The sequence below is a fragment of the Equus przewalskii genome, chromosome 10 (genome assembly GCF_037783145.1).
Source record: "Equus przewalskii isolate Varuska chromosome 10, EquPr2, whole genome shotgun sequence".
NCBI classification, from domain to species: Eukaryota; Metazoa; Chordata; class Mammalia; order Perissodactyla; family Equidae; genus Equus; species Equus przewalskii.
Window position 1 is genome coordinate 25,159,831 of NC_091840.1, and position 16,310 is coordinate 25,176,140.

Below are 16,310 nucleotides of genomic sequence, written 5' to 3' on the forward strand. Positions count from 1 at the left end.
CTTAGAACCCTTGTTGACAAGTAACTCCCAGCGCCCCAGCTCCTGAAACGGGCTCGCTGCCCCCCTTCATCCCACAGCCCTGCCTTCACTCCTCACCCTTTCTTCCCGCTCTCCAGCACACCCTGCTCTCTGCTCCGGAGCTCCCTCCTCAGGAACGTGCCCGCCCCATTTGCTGGGCAAGCTCAGCCCCCACATCATCTCTTGCCCTGTTACATATCTGCAAGCTCCTTTTATTACACTGATCACATGCGTGCTGCCAGAGCACACAGTAGTGATGCAGGGTCGGCGAGCCAAAGAGTCGAAAGAAAGATTTCTTGGACTCTCAAGGTCTGGCAGTGGTGCTCTTTTATTTAGAGAATAGCATGGAGTAGCATGGGGACAGGACCCATGGGCAGTAAAGAGTTGCTGCATGGGGACAGGACCCATGGGCAGTCAGAGCTCCTGCTGCTGCCCTGAGTTGAGGGTTAGGGCTAAATTTATAAGGCACGGGTACGTGACTTATTTTTACTGGAAAAAGAAAAGATGATGTAAAAAGTCATTAAATGATTTCAGTGCAGATGGAGTGTGGTTATTGTGCAGTCATATAACTTTAGACACGAATCTGGTCATATAGATCGGCATGTAGGCGAGGATGCCCTGGGCTTCTCTCCCTGGAGCAGCCCTAATTCATACCATAAAAATCCACCAGGTCATATAGTTGGGCATGTCGGCCAGGTCACCTTGGGCTTCTCTACCCGGGGCAGCCTTAATCCACATCAGTAGTTGCTGTAAATACTTTTCCAGGTGTCAATTCATGTAATCCTCACCACCCTCTGCAGTGGGCATGGCTCATTTTACCGTCAGGAAATCAAGGCACAAAGAGTTGAGCTAGCCCAGGGTCACCCAGCTGGTAAATGGTAGAGCTGGGCTTCCAACCTGCTCGCCTTAACCATTACCCTACACCGTCCCTCTCATTCGGTGTCTGCCACCCCTCCTCTCCTGTAAGCAACTTGAAGGCGGAGACCATGGTGATCTTATTTATTAATGTCCCCTTAGTCTCTAGCATATAGACCCTGACACACAGTAGGCCTTAGATGTTTTCTGTTGAATGAAACAAGTCCCCTGCTGGGTTCAGCTCCACCTTTGTGCTGCATTTGTGTTCCCTCCTTTAACCTTCACACTGCCTGGGTCACTCCAGTATTATGCCCATTTTACAACAGGGAAATTGAGACTCAGAGAGATCAAAGACTTGCCCAGGGCCCCACGCCTCCAGGAGGCACTATATTCAAATCCTTACCCTTTGATGCAATTAGTGACCCTTTCAACCTTGTTTCCAAATTCAGTGGTGGGGGTGGGGGAGGGGTGGGCAGACGATGTCGTCGCTGCCTACAGCGAGTTCTTACCGCCCAGCTCTGCCTTCCAGTGATGGGAACACCAAGGCACACAGGAGCGCCATTGTGCGACAAATGGAGAAACTCCTCATTTCCCCTACACTAAGATTTCCAGGACACAAGCCTATCTCTCTTTAAACTTTCTCCTCTCATCGTGCCAGTGAGTAAGCAAGTTGGGTGATCAGCCATGTGCCTAAAGATGGGGACAGAAAGAAGGGGAACCCCACCTCCCACCTCCACCCCACCCGCATCCTAGCCCAGCAGGTTGAGGCCTCTGCCCAGCACACAGATTTCCTCTCCTCCCCTGGGGTTCACCTTCACACTCAGTTCTGTCATTCTGGCAGAGAGCTAGTGGGGACAGAAGTCATCTGAGGTGACAGGGACAGGAGTCTCTGCTGAACCCTGACTCAGGCACCCAGGGATGGAGCGCTCCAGCTGGTCTTCACAAAGAGGGTGTGACTCTTGCCCAAGGTTTTCAGGTTAGAGCCAGTGAGTCCAGGAATGTGACCTGGTGGTGGGAGGGGCAGGGGTGAGAGGGAGGGGCAGGGGTGGTCAGGGGGCAGATTGCACAGTTGGTCCCTACACTCCACCTGGGGAAGGATTGTGTTCAGAGCACCAACCGACTGGGTGTGTAATCCCCACAATAACCCTGGCAGATAAGGTTTTACTCTTCTCATTTTTACAAGTGAAAAAGGAGAAGCTTGGGGACATTAAGAAAGTGGCTTGCCCAAGAATGCTGTGTAGCAAGTGGCAGTCAGCCCCAGATGTCCAGGTCTGCACTTCTCTGTCTGAAGAAGGCAAAGGTCCCTCAGGGATCTGGTGACAGTTGCAGGTGGGCTTAGTGGAGACCACCAGGAGTGTCCCCGTTCAGACAATCCTGCAAGATCTGTTGTAGGGCCTTTGGGTCTGAGGCCTTGTGCTGGGACTTAGCGACCAGGGCTGAACAAATCTCTTTCCTGGTCACTCACATGGATGGAGCACCTGCTGTGTGCAAACAGTGTTTTAAAAGGCTCCGCTCTTCATTCTCACATCAACCCTATAATCTATGAATTCCCCCACTTTACCGATGAGAAAAATGAGGCACAGAGTGGTATGTCGTTTGTCCAAGCTCACACAGCTAGGAGGTGGCAGAAGCAAGACTTGAACGCAGGCAGTTGTCTGCAGAGCTACATTCTTAACCAGAACATCACATGGCCTGCCTTTAAAATTTCTCAGTTCTGAGTTGCCCTTTATTGGATCTGAATAGGCTGCCCCACCCCTACCTTGGTCCTGGGAAGAATGTGACAGTGACACAGATCAAGGCTCAGATCTTCAGAGCTGGCTCCAGCGGTAGCTGGGGACAGTCTCCTGCTCTCTGCGCCATCACTGCAGTGCAGTATTCATTTGTTTGTGGCGTCTTCCATTCAACAAATGTTAACTGCCTCAGGCATCGGGACATGTGATACTGAACAAGACACAGATCCTGCCCTCAGGGAGCTCACAGTCTAGACCCAGCCATGCAAACAGGTCTTCCCAAAAGAGCGTCAGAGAGCAACTGGCAGATCTGCCTGACCTGTGACCGCCAGGGCAATTCTGTCTCGTCCCTCAGCAGGAAGGCAGCTGGGACCTGAGGTGCCTCCAGGATAAAGAGGAGACTCATAATCCAGGGGCGGGGTCCCCCCGGAGATGCCCCATCCTGCCCACCCTCCTTTCCTGTCCCACCCCGACTCCTGTTCTTGGTTGCTGCTGCCTGCCCGGCCCCTCTCCTCTCCGCCTCCCCCGAAACAGCCCAGAGACGCCGTATGGTGCTGCCTTCTCCCCTCTCCCCACTCCCCGCCCACCGCTCCCAGGCCCTCTCTACATGGCTCTCCCTGACGGACGGAGCTGGCCACTGTCCTCCACGAGCCCCAGCAAGGATGGGGAGTAATGTGGCAGAGGGAACAGGACAGAGCAGGGAGTGAACAAACGGACGAACCCCTTTTCTGCTACCTGACTGACACAACAGGTGACGTAGAGACAGCAATGCCCCAGAGCCCTCTCTGGGCCAGGAAGTCCTTGCCATCTGATTCAAATTCCACTTGCTGGGGTTTTTCCTCTCATTTGGCTTCTGAGGCACGCTTCTTCTGTGTAAGAGCTTTCAGAGACTTGAACTCTGCCACTCCAGTTCCTTTGTCTTTGCAAATGTCACGTTGAAGAGAACAAGACGATTTAGTCTCCCCTGCCTTGTGTCCCTGGTTGCTTCTCTAACTGCATCTCATGTCCCTATCGCCCTCACTCTGTGTGCTCCAACCACACCAGCTTTCTTTCAGACTTTCAAATGAGCTACCACAGGCCCCTTGCACTTGCTGTGGCCTCTGCCCAGAGTACTTCCCACCCCATCCACGGCCCCTCACTGAGTTCAGGGCTCAGCTCATATGTCACTTCTGAAAGGACACTTGCCTTGCCCACAACCCCCCTCCCACCCTGAGATCAGGACCTCCTGTTAAACATCTCCACGGCACCCTGTACTGCTCCTGGTGACGGATTAATATCCACATCCCATCAGACCGTCAGCTCCAAGAGGGCGGGGCCCACAGTGGGTTTGCTCCCACGCTCCTAGCACACGCATTGATCTAGAGTAGCTGCTCAAGAAGTATGTGTTGCCTGAAGGATCCCATGATTCTCAATCTCGTCTCTTTGTGCAGGGCGTGGCCTCAGGCCTGGAATGAGACCAAAGGAAGCTGTCCCAGCCTCAGTTGTGCTGAACCTGGCTATCGGACTGTGGATATGCTAACAACAGACAGGGCTGGCAGCTCAGGGTGCTTTCACACCTTTCTCTGAGCAAACCACCCCACCCAGGAATCTCCCCATCCCCAAGGCCAGTCTGTGCTGACGGGAGCTGGTTGATATGAACATTTAGTTCCTTTTACCTAAATCTAGATGCGTCCGCCAGAATAAGAATCCTACCAAAATAAGAGTGCCTCCTGTTTTCAGTAGGCATTGTAGCTTACAGAACACTCTCTGTAATTCACATTATTTTCCTGATGAGGAAAATGAGGCTGAGAGAAGTTAGGTGACAAGTCCAAGGTCACACAGTTGGAAAGGTGGTGAAGGCAAAACTTGAATGCAGGTCTCTGGAAGCCACCAGTTCCCCTGAGGCAATGACACAAGGGGAGAAGATGTGGGTAGCAAACCAGCAAAGATGCCAAGATTCTGGCCTTTTGGGCAGTTGACTCTTTTTTCTTCATTCATTCATGCATGCATTCATTCATTTGTTCAGAACACACGCTCCAGTCATCGCCTTCAAGGAGGCCGCAGTCTATGGTCCATCTGTGAATGGCCTGATTATATATACTTTTTCGTGTTTATGTCCAAATGTTTATGTTTCACGTCAACTTTCAAAAGGTTGTGACACCACCTCCCCACCCCTCCCTGCAAAAAGATTAAGATCCACTGGTATGACGCATGCTACTCAGTGTAAATAGACAGCAGTCGTGTGCTCATCAGTCCTGCCTGTCTGCCAGTCTGTCCTGCCTGTTTGGATGACTAAGGCCCCAGCACGTGACCGTCTGTGGCTCAAGTGATAAACCTGGTATCTGGACCACATGATCCATCCAAGGCACTGCCAACGTGGGACAGCTCCTCTGAGCCGCTGCTCTCAGAAGAGCAAACCTATATAGAAACACACAAACACACCCTCACACACCTCTCAAACTGCTCCTGACGCCACGGAGGAACTTTGGTTTTTCCCTCCCGTATGAGTACACGGTACTAGCACACAGTACTGCCCATGACGGGCATTCACTGAGGGCTTGTGTGTGTCAGACACTGTGGTGCTTCCATGCTCCTCTCTTTTCACACCCACAACAGGCCTGTGAGTTGGGAAACTTGCCCAAGGTCCCACGGCTGGGAAGAGGTGGAGTTTAATTGTAAGAGGGCGCTGTGGAGGCCGGGAGGGGTGTGAGGAAAGCCGACCGTGTTTGGCATCCTGCAGGGATGGGGCAGTGGGCAGGGCTGTTAGCTCCCCATGAGAACTGAGGCCCAGACCACGCATTCTGCTGAAGTCTTTCCTGCCCTCGTTCATTCATTCTACAACTATTTCTTGAGTGTCTTCTATGTGCTGAATATGTATTGGGAATTGTGGTAGCCAGCCTCCAAGATGGCCTCGATGATGCCTGCATCCTGGCGTCCACACCCTCCTGCAGTCCCCTCCCACACTGTATCAGGGTTGGTCTGAGTGATCACTGGCATTGGGCAGAAGCAAAGGGACATCTCTTCTAATATAGGTTATAAAAAGACTGTGGCTTCTGTCTTGGGGGCTCTCTCCCTCCCCATCTTTTTCGGATCACTTGCTGCAGGGGAAGCAAGCTGCCATGTTGTGTGCCCTGTAGGGAGGCCCAGAGGCAAGGAACAGAGGTCTGCAGCCAGCAGCCAGGGCAGACCTGAGGCCTGGCACCAACCACGTGAGTGAGCTTGGATGCAGACCCTCCTGCCCCATTCAGGCCTGGAGATGAGTGGAACCTCGTCAGGATTCCTGGCTCCCAGAAACTGCGGGAGATAATATAACGATAGTCTTAAGCTGCTAAATGTTTAAGGTCATCTGTTATACAGCAGTAGAGGACTAAACCAGAGATACATCTGTAAACACAATCAACATTACACTCTATAGAAAGGAGACAGAGAAGAAGGAAGGGAGGGAGGAAGGGAGGGAGAAAGGGAAAGGACCCAGTATGTCAGATAGCAGTGAGTGCTCTTGAGAAAAATAAAGAAGGAAGTGGGATGGGAGTGAGGGAGGTTCAGTTTAAATAGGGCGACCAGGGGAGGTCTGACTGAGAAGGGGCCAGTTAAAGAAAGACCTGAGAGGGTCAGCCCGGTGGCGTGGTGTTTAAGTTCAAACGCTCTGCTTTGGCAGCCTGGGGTTCACGGGTTCTGATCCCAGCGCAGACCTACACACTGCTCATCAAGCCATGCTGTGGCAGTGTCCCATGGCACAGATGTTAGCTCAGAGCCAACCTTCCTCACCAAAAAGAAAAGAAAAAGGACCTGAAGTTCAAGCCCTGTAGAAATCTAAGGGGAAGAGCATCAGGCGGAGGGAAGAGCAAGTGCGAAGGGCTAGAGATGAGAGCATGTCTGGATCATGTGATCCACCCAGAATGCGCACTTGGTGTATCTTACTGCTAGATTGATTGTCCTCACCAGGCCTGGCTTTCTTTGGCCACCTCGTCATGTGGCCTCCAGGAGCAGGGAGGTGGCGTGCTGAGCCCCCACTGCTCTCTTGTTCTCTCCCTAAAAGCCCTGGGCCCTAGCCCTTGGCTCCATGGCTGTATTCCTGGGCGTGAGTCACATGCTCGCAGGAGGTGGAAGGGGCAGCAGTGACCATATTTCCTACCCTCCATCTGGGGCAGATGATCTGGCACAAATTCAGGTGAAGTTTCAGGACGAGAGAAATGATGGAGGAAAGGCAATTTGGATGCAGGAATAGTCAAACTTCAGCGGCCCTCCAGTAATTTATGGGGATAACGGGGACTCATCTGCCGCCAGCCTCGTTGCTGTAGTTGTAGATTATTCTTCTAGATTTCCCTCTTTGGAGCCAGCAAAATACAAAGCATGTCTCCGTATCACAGCAGAAAGTGCCAGAATAAGCACTTGCCCTGCTGTGTGCCATGCATACCCGCCTTGCCCCCCAGTCACAGATTTGTTGCTTGTAAGTGACCCATGGCCTGAGGACTCTCTCTTTCTGTGCTCTCCTCTCTCTCAACCCAAGGAGGCCTGCCTTATCCTACAGAGCATCCCAGAGCCCCTCAGGACTCCCTCCCAGCAGGCCTCTGGCCCTGGCGACCCTATTTTTCAGATGAGGATGGACAGACCAGTGCAGCAAGCCTGAAGTTACGCTTAGAGAACAAAGGGACAGAACTCTGAACATGAGGCTTTCTGGGAAAATGAAGGGCACGAGGTAGCAACCCCCCTCAAGAGACCCCCTCATCCTGGAGGGGCAGAGGAGCCATTCATTTATTCATTCATACATTCTTTCAACAAATTTTTCCTGAACACCTGCTGTGCCAGGACTGGGCGAGGTGCTGGGCAAACAACATAAGCAGACAGAGTTCCTCCCGTGGGAGGGCTTATAGTCAGCTAGGGACATAGACAGGTGCATAGGCAAGGGCCTTGTGGTTCCAGCGAGCAGGGGAAGGACACCCCTCCCAGTCCAAGGAGAGGACCAGGGAGGCATGAGTGTATGTGGTGATGTTGGGGGAAGGTTCCATGAGAAGTGACTTCTAAGCTGAGACCTGCAGGATGAGTAGGGGTTCGATGAAGAGGAGAACTGTGTCCAGGCAGTGGGGAGGGCTTGTGCAAAGGTCCTGAGGTGAGAGAGGTGGTAGAAAAGGCAGAGGGTGGAGAGTCTTGTGAGTTTCATCCCTAAGGGCCCTGGGGAACCACTGAAGGTTTGGAGCTCAGGAGTCACACAGTCACACTTGTGTTTTAGAAAGATCACTTTCGTTGCTGTTATTGACTGCCCCTCTTTTCATGGCCCTGTGGCTGAGCAGGGGCCTTTGGGGAGACCACAACCCAGGCAGACCCAGTCCCCAGGGTGTTGGGGGGATAATGACAGGCTCTCCTCTTCTCTGCACCCTACCTGCCCTGGCCAACTTCAGGGGCAGGTCCTGAGGGCTGCTATATTGGGCTCCCATGGGTTCCATCCTGCCTCTGCCCACATCGGGCCAGCTTCCCCCAGCACTGAGGGGTCATTTATATCTCCAGGGTGGCAGGGCCTCCTCCCCAGAGCCACAGCACCCAAGATAACAGGGCAGCCTGGGAGCTGTTTACAAAAAGGCAGTCTAGCGGGGGGTAGGCAGGGCCCCTGGGAACAGTGACTGCTGCCACAGATAGCAGTTCGGGTAGGGAAGCCTGTCTAAATTACAGCTCCCAGAATAGAGGGGCCCAGAGGGAGGGCCGGGGCATCCTACCAAGGAAGCACTGGCAGCCTGCCAGGCTCGTCCCGGCTCCAGGCCCTGCCGCAGGCGGAGGCAGGGTGACCACACGCAGCGGGCGGGCAACGGGGGATGCCATTCATCCGCAGCCAAGGCATTGGTCAGCTGAGAGGCGGGCCAGGAGGTGGCAGGGAGGCTCCTAGGGGTTGGGAGAGAAGCAGCCCCGTGTGACCTTCTGGATGGGGTGAGGGTGCGGAGGGGAGGGAGAGGCTGAGCTGAGGGAGGGGGTGACATCTTGCCTGTCCCTGGAGGAGACTCTCTGTCACACGTCTCTGTGGACATTTCACATAAGAAGTGTGAGATACTGTAAAAATAACGAGAATGACAGGCATAATAATAGCAGTGACGTGTCAGGCGCTGCTCTGAGCAATAACATCCATCACTTGGTTCACCCTGCAGCTCCCCAGCATGGAGGTATTATTATCCCCATTGTGTAGATGAGGAAACCGAGGCCCACAGGGGTCAAGTACGTGCCAAGTAGAGCTAGTGAGGGGTGAACCCAGGTCACGAGCCCACGTCTGTCTGACTCCAAAGGCTGGGCTCAGAGTCGGGATCTGTCTGGAGCCTTCACCTCCCTGGGTCTCGGTTTCTCATCTGCTACCTGGATCATAGCTCTGGCCCTGGATCAGCCTCCCAGAGCCGTTGTAGGAATCATGCGGGGACAGCGTGATGTGCTGGGAAGAGCTTCAGGTCCGTAGGCCCGGCTGAACTGTGTGACTTACCCACTCCAGGCCTCTGGTTTCTCATCTGTAACACGGCGATCATTATAGGTACCTCACAGGGTCCTCTGAGAATCTGAGGAGAGTATATATGGGAGAAAGTATTTGTGTCTTTGAAGGCAGACTATAAATCAGGGAGTGCCACATTGCAAATGGTTGTTATGTGGAAGCTGAGTATTTACAAAGGCAATGATTTCCAGTTCACATATGCGCAACGTCCCCGAGGAGCAGCCTTCTCTAGAATGAGGAATAACCCCATCGTTTCTCCTTGGTGGCTCTTCACTCTTCCTGTAAGTGGTGGCTTAAAACGGGGCACACCTGCGTCCATTTTCTATGAGGATTTGCTGCCTTGAAACTGTATTTCTTCAACTGCTTGTACCCGAAGTGCTGATTTTCAGCCAAGTCTGGGAAGCACCCCCATCCCCAAGTTCCCAGCGCTAGCTGGGGACTGGGCTGGGGCGGTCTCCACACAGAGACACAGGCTTGGCCCTCGATGACCCTTGTCCCAAGGCTGCTGCTGGCTTTCTGAGCCTCCTGTACTCCCAGGTGCGTTACTTAATGTCGCGCAAGATCCTCTAGTCGGCCCGGGGGAAGTGTTGCAATGAACCCCAGACACTGGAACTTGCTGATTCATCTGGGAAGCCAAGGGCAGGTTAAGGGCACTGAGTCTGGGGACAGGAAGGGACACCTGGCTGGCAGCCTCACCGCCACTCCCATCATGCATGATTGCCTCCTCTCTCTCAATCCCCAGCCCAGTGTCTGTGGTGACTCAGCACCATGCAGGGAACCATGTCTTCCACCTCCTCCTCCCAAGCCCTGTGGTGCTCCCTCTCCAAGGGACCTCCCCTCCTGGGGGGGGAAGGGTCTTCCCCTCCCCCTCTAGGATCCTCATCATCCACCCTGAGGAGCCGGTTCGACTTGACACCTGTACCTTCTAGTGAGATTTATAATTGTGCTGTTATGATGCTCATGACACGGTGAAATTGCACCAGGACGTAGCCGTCCACAAAATCAAAGCTCTGGGCCAATGTGAGCACCCCTCTCCACCCTAGGGAGGATTCTGCAGAGAATCATTAAGAGGGAGTCACTCATGCTTTCATTCATTCAACAAATGTTTATTGCGTACCTACCACGTGTCTGGTGCTATTCTAGGCACCAGGGGCACAGACCATGATTGCCCTCATGAAGCTCACATCTAATGGGAGAGGAAACCAACAAGCAAATATATAGAATGCCAGGCGGTGGTATACGCTATGGAGAACATAAAGCAGGCACTGAGAGTCGGGCCAGGGGTGTTATTTCTCCAAGGACAGTTGGAGAAAGCCTCGCGGGTCAGGTGTGGGGCAGAAAGATCCAGCTGTGCAGACACCTGAGGGAAGAGCCTTCCGGCAGAGGGAACAAGCAGCAGGAGGCCAGTGTGTGGATGGAGTCCAGCGAGCCAGGGGGGCCAGTGGAAGGACCGAGTTGTTATTCATGGAGAAGCAAGTCTGAAGGATGGAACTTCTTGCTGCGAAGACCTAAACTCTAACCCAAGTCCCTTAAGGTAGTTAAATTAACGGGGGTTAAGGGTTCAGGTCCCGATCTGGGGCTTCTTTGACTCTGACCGAGTCTCCAGTGAGCGGCCCAGCTTCCCCTGGAAGGCAGTGTCTCCTGAAGATCCTTTCTGCCCAGCCCCAGCCTTTCTCCCGCCTCCACCCCAGGCCTTCTCTCACCACCCCCATCCAGAAACCACTTACCTGCCTGCCCACCTGCCTTTAGCCCTCACCCGGCACACAGCTGCCCAATGTCCTTATCATTCTTTTTATGTCTTCTCTCTCCATCTATACTGAGAGCAAAGGGAGGGTGGGGACTAGTTTTAAACTGCTTGGCGTTGATTGCGCTGGACGTGTTGGAGGGCTCCAAGAATTATGCTTGAATTGATGAGGATGTGGATGCTCAAAGCAGGTCGGCCACCTCTCTTCTTAGAGACATGTGGGCTCCAAGCAGCCTTCTCCATGGGTACAAGAGCCCTCCATGGGTTTGAGGGTCACGAGGACCGGAGTTTACCAGGCTCTGGGGGTATCCAGGGTTGACACAGGGACAGCTGAGCTGGAACTTCCGATTCCTTCCTCCCACCTTAGATTTGACCATCCAAATACCAAATTCCTGTCACCTCCAGGATGTCACCTAAGATGAGGCTGTGGTCTTTCAACCCCTGGGTTCTAAGGAGGTGCCACAGGGGCCGTCATAAGGCAGGGGAGGCTTGGTGAGTGCCCCCACCCCACCCCCACCCCAATAGGAGGAGGAACTCTGCTTTGATTTATTTCACATGTGTGTTCCCAGGTGTGATTTCACTTCAAAAAAGGATGTGCTGCTAAGGGCACACACACTCGTGCACACAGTCTGCAAAACGTTAGTGTAGCTGAAAGTGTTGCAAACTCTGGTTCTAGATCTGGCATGAATTTGATCAGGTTTGGCCTCCATCTCCTCTTCTAGAAATAGGCACATACAGAAATATCTTTCCAACCACAGGATGATAGCTGTCAAATTCTTCAAAGCAATGTTCTCCGGCTTTAATGTTTGAGAGCTGGGCACCGGCCTCTGGGTTCTGACTGCAGTGGTCTGTAGACCACGTCTTGACAAACATGGCTTTTTAAAAATTCCTGAAAGAGAATATTTGTTTTCTGGGAAGATATATAAAAAATGAAAACAAATGGTTACCTCTGGGGACGGGGATTGGGAGGCGTGAGGGCAGAGGAGGGGAGTCCTTACTTTTCACTGTCTTCTCTTTTGTACCTTTTGAATTTTGTACCACATGCACGTGTATTTGAACCATATACATGTATAAATAAATGTAAATTTAATTGAAAATAAATTGAAAACATTTAGAGTATTACTCAAGTACAAGGTAAAAAACCAAACACTCCGAATATGACCACTTGCTGTGTTTCCAGTGAAGCTGAGCCACGGAAAGCCAGCCAACTTGTTCCTAAGGCCTTTGCAAAAAGTCACGCAGGGTGACCCAGAGACCCCAAAAGAAAGGGACAGGGGAATTGCTCGGCTGACTTCTCCCTTAGGTGCAGCACCCAAGCTGGGTGAAGGGTGGCAGGTCCTGAGCTGCGCATGTTTCCCTTAAGGGAGACGCCAATGATGGCAGAGATGTTAAAACCAACCAAACCAACCAACCCACTACACCAGACGGGCAGTGTGCCGCCTCTCCACCTGAGCTCAGGCAGCATGGCTGTGTACGCTATGAAAACCGCCTTGAGGTGTTGTGCTAAGCTGGGTACTCGGCTCTCCCCTACCTGCAGTGCCCATTCCTCCACGGCAAACACCATGTCTCGTTCATCCTGTATGTCCGGTGCCTATGCCCAGCCCTGTTTATGGATCGGATGCAAACACCTGAGGAGAGAAAGGCTTCTCCTAGCTTGATGCTAGACTCCAGTGTTACTGCTGCTACTGCAGTTCACAGCGTACAGATAGCCTCCCCTTCTACTCCAGCCGAGCTTCCTACGATCCTGGAAAACAGTACTATTATCTTTATCAAACAAACAAGGAAATGGTCTTGCGTCTACCATCTCACATTTTGTCGTGCGCTCTTGGCCAAGTCACTTCACTTCTTTGGTTTTGTCATCTGTAAAATGGGAGTCATTGTTTCTGATATATCCATGGACCAGGGAACACTTAAGGATGCACAGGTCAAAGAGGTGACATGGCCAGGAGCAGTAAGGACACGGCAGAGATCAAATTCCAACCCAGCTTGTGAACTGAACTATTTCTGCTGCCTCGCCAGCCTCACCCAGGGCATTGCAGGGGTACTTAGAAAAGGTTGATAAACACATTCATTTTTCTCTTCTTGCTTTTGGTTATCATTATGAATTTGTTAGGAGAGAGGGGACAGGCAAAGGCGTATCTTTATACTTATTAAATAAACCGTTATTGAGTTCTATGTGTACAGGTTCTGGGGAGGTAAGTATAATTATAATACAGAGAAAAGGAAGAAATGTACCTGTTTATGGCAGGCTGTTGCCTGTAGAGAAAGTATCTGAATTAGAATCCTGGAAGATCAGTGCTGGAAGGCTTCTTAAGGGTTCAAATAATATGGATGAGGAAACTGAGGCCCAGAATGGGAAAGGGGTTTGCCCAAATTAGAACACTGAATTGGTCTTTATCCAGATTTATTAACGAGACAATAGAACTATTGGTCCTTAGCCTCTGATCTTAATGAAGTGATGCAGCGAAAGGTGGAGGTGAGGAGAAGACAAGAGGGGAAAGGTGGAGTCCTCTGCGAAAGGAAGCTGGGGAGCCCAGAGCAGGACCCAGGACTTTGGTCCTCCCTCCCTCATGGCTTGGAGATGCTTGAAGCCTGCCATTCCCTCACCAGAGGACGCAGGCAGAAAAAGAGGGAGATTGGCCTGTCGCATTCTGAGCCCACCAACGGAGGGCCTCCCAGAGCTTCACTCCAGGGACCGACAGCGGAGCGATAGGAATTCTCTCGTTTCTATGTGTTGTATCTCGCGATGTGCTTTTGGCCAAGTCACTTCACCCATTAGTTTTGCCATCTGTCAAATGGGGTCATTGTCCCAGCCACATCGCAGGCCAAGATGGCATAAGAGGATCAAAAGAGAGGAGCACAGAGGCAAAGTTATTTGTGCCTGGCTTTTCCTGAAAACAGAGTTCACCCCCGTCCCCCAGGACCTGTCCCAAAGAGGCGTCTGGAAATTCAACAGAGCCAGCCAGTCTGGGAGCTAAACAATCGGCAGCCCCGACGCGGGGATCCGCCGAGACAGAACAGCTATTCAAACGGCGGGGGCGGTGAGTGGGGGCCCGAGCAGCGAAATGTGGAGAAAGAAGCGCTCCACACGCGTCCCCTCCCAGCGCACACGCGTTGCCATGGCCGCCCCCCCGCCCCGCGCTTAGCTCGCCGCCCCCACGGGTCCCCCAGCCTCGCACGGGCCTCGGCTCCCGCCGGGCGTTCCCCTCGCTTCCTGGTTTGTGGTCGGGGAGCGCGGAGCGTGTCACGTCCAGGAAAGAAGAGTTCGTCTGCGGCGGGGACCCGGCGTCCGGCAGGCAGCGGCCCCCGCCCAGCCCCGGCCACGCCCCTGCAGGCGCCACGTCCCGGGCCGGGCACCGTCGCCGGGAGGGACGCCCTCCCCCGGGCTGCGCCGGGCCGCAGCGGGGCGGGGCCGAGGAGCTCTGCGCCCGCCACCTGGGAGCCCACGTCCCCGCCGCGCGCACGACCCAGGAGCGGTGCGCCCGCCACGCCCGTGATCCGGGAGCCCTGTCCCTGCCGCGCGCACGATCCAGGAGCGGTGCGCCCGCCACGCCCGTGATCCGGGAGCCCCGTCCCCACCACGCCTGCGACCCTGGAACCGTGCGCCTGCCACGCCCGTGATTCGGGAGTCCGCCACGCCCGCGCCCTTTCCCTGCCAGACATGACGCTACCCCGAGCACCAGGCGTCAGGTCGCAGTGGGAGGGCGCATTGTCTTCCACTGACCTCCTTTACAGCCCTGGACACTTGCTCAACTGAGTTGGCAACTTGAGGGCCAAAAGTCAACGAGGGGGAAGGTGCTCAAACAACTTCAGCTGGGTCCCCGCCTCCGCTGCCTCTGGTCGGGGCTGAGAGCGTTTCCTCCGCACTTGGGTAACACTCCCCCTGCCTCTGTCTGAGCCAATCCTACGACTATAGGATGACTTCCTGTGGCGGAGGGAGTGTGGAGAGCCTACGGGTCAACCGTGTGCATTTTACTGATGAGCAAACCGAGGCCCAGAGACCTAACTTCGAGGTCAGGTCCCGCTGTAAGTTAAGGCCCAGACTGACCCAAGCCCACGTTTTCTTCGCCCGGCCCAGGGCCCATGCTCCAAACACTCTCCTACCTTACCTCAAATTAAATCAAATCTGCTCTGGGGCTAAGGATGGCCAGAGTTTTTGCCAGGAGTGGTTTGGCTAAATTAGTGAAATGCCAGAAAAATGGAAAATTTCTACTAAAAGCTTCCTCCACGGGCCCAGAGTGTTATAAGCGCGCACCTACTGGCTCCCCAAATCACCTGCACAACCTTGTTTGACATTTGCAGCCTGGCAGCAACAGGCCTCCCTGCATGCCCCCCTCCCTGCCACCGCCCCCCCCCCCCCAATGGCATTTTCTTCTCTGGTACCTGGAAGGAGCAGAAATGCCCGGAGACCTGGTTTGACCTCCTGTTTCCTGTGTTTTTTCTCTGCCTTTAAACAATGCCCAGAGCTGGGAGGGTGGGCGTGGGAGGGGGATTTGATTTTTCTATCCTACACCTCTAGATAGGGTGCTTGCATTCTCCCCACAGGCAGATCTCAAACTGTGTCTCGTATTATATTTAGACATCCTTCGTTCCCAGTCTTTCTGGAGGACTAATTTAGCCACTATCCAAACACGCCATGGCAGTGATCCAAACCACACCTAGGAGGACCCTCTGCTTAAAAGTCCCACATCAAAAGTGTCTCTTCCTAATCTGTTGCCAATCTTCTTTTTTTTTCTTCTTCTTCGTCAAAGCCCCCGCTACATAGTTGTATATTCTGGTTGTGAGTGCCTCTGGTTGTGCTATGTGGGACACCACCTCAGCATGGCCTGAGGAGCGGCGCCATGTCCGCGCCCAGGATCCAAACCCTGAGCCGCCAAAGCGGAGCGCGCGATCTTAACCACTCGGCCATGGGGCCGGCCCCCAAATATTCTCATGTAGCTCAATTTTAAGTAGGGTTTGGGCCTGGAATTGGAGGGAGAGCTTGGCGCAGATCACAGACCTAAATTTAGGAACTAGGTGGGAAGGAAGGGCTGGAAATCATTTGCATAGTTGTAGTAGCCAGGAGCAGGTCAAAGGTGCCCTGTCCGCCAGAACCCCCTCCTGGGGTCTCCAAGGAGCTTCTCCGGAACTGGGAACTGCGCACCGCAGCAGCCCTGGGAGGGAGACTCAGAAGGGGAGCGAGCAGCTCTGCTCCCACCTCCGGGTTCAGCCCAGTCTCAACTATCTACAGAGGCAGAGAGCAGGGACCAAGCTAATAAATGAAATAAATACTTGAAGAGAAGCTCCTTAGACACAATCAGAGAACCACAAAGTACAGAGATTAATATAATGAACGTGTATCCACCACCCACCTTAATAAAATCTTAACATTTTACAGTAAAAAAAAAAAAAAAAAAAAAAAAAAGTGTCTCTTCCTAGATCCCTGCCCTGCCCCTAAACAGTTCAGAGAGGAAATGGCCAGCTGCACCAATGGTGGTAGATTGCAGACCTTAGCCTGGTCAAGACTTTTTTTGGTCAAGAT

General features: G+C 53.2%; 1 long non-coding RNA gene across 1 annotated transcript; it reads right to left on the bottom strand.

Moving 5' to 3' along the window:
• Window positions 1-10,017: 10,017 nt before the first annotated feature.
• On the bottom strand, window positions 10,018-13,876 carry LOC139073909 (uncharacterized). Its single transcript, XR_011523075.1, has 3 exons — window positions 13,025-13,876; window positions 12,321-12,417; window positions 10,018-11,678 (listed from the first exon to the last, which is right to left on the bottom strand). It is a non-coding gene; the product is annotated as an uncharacterized lncRNA (long non-coding RNA).
• Between the last annotated feature and the right edge of the window lie 2,434 nt (window positions 13,877-16,310).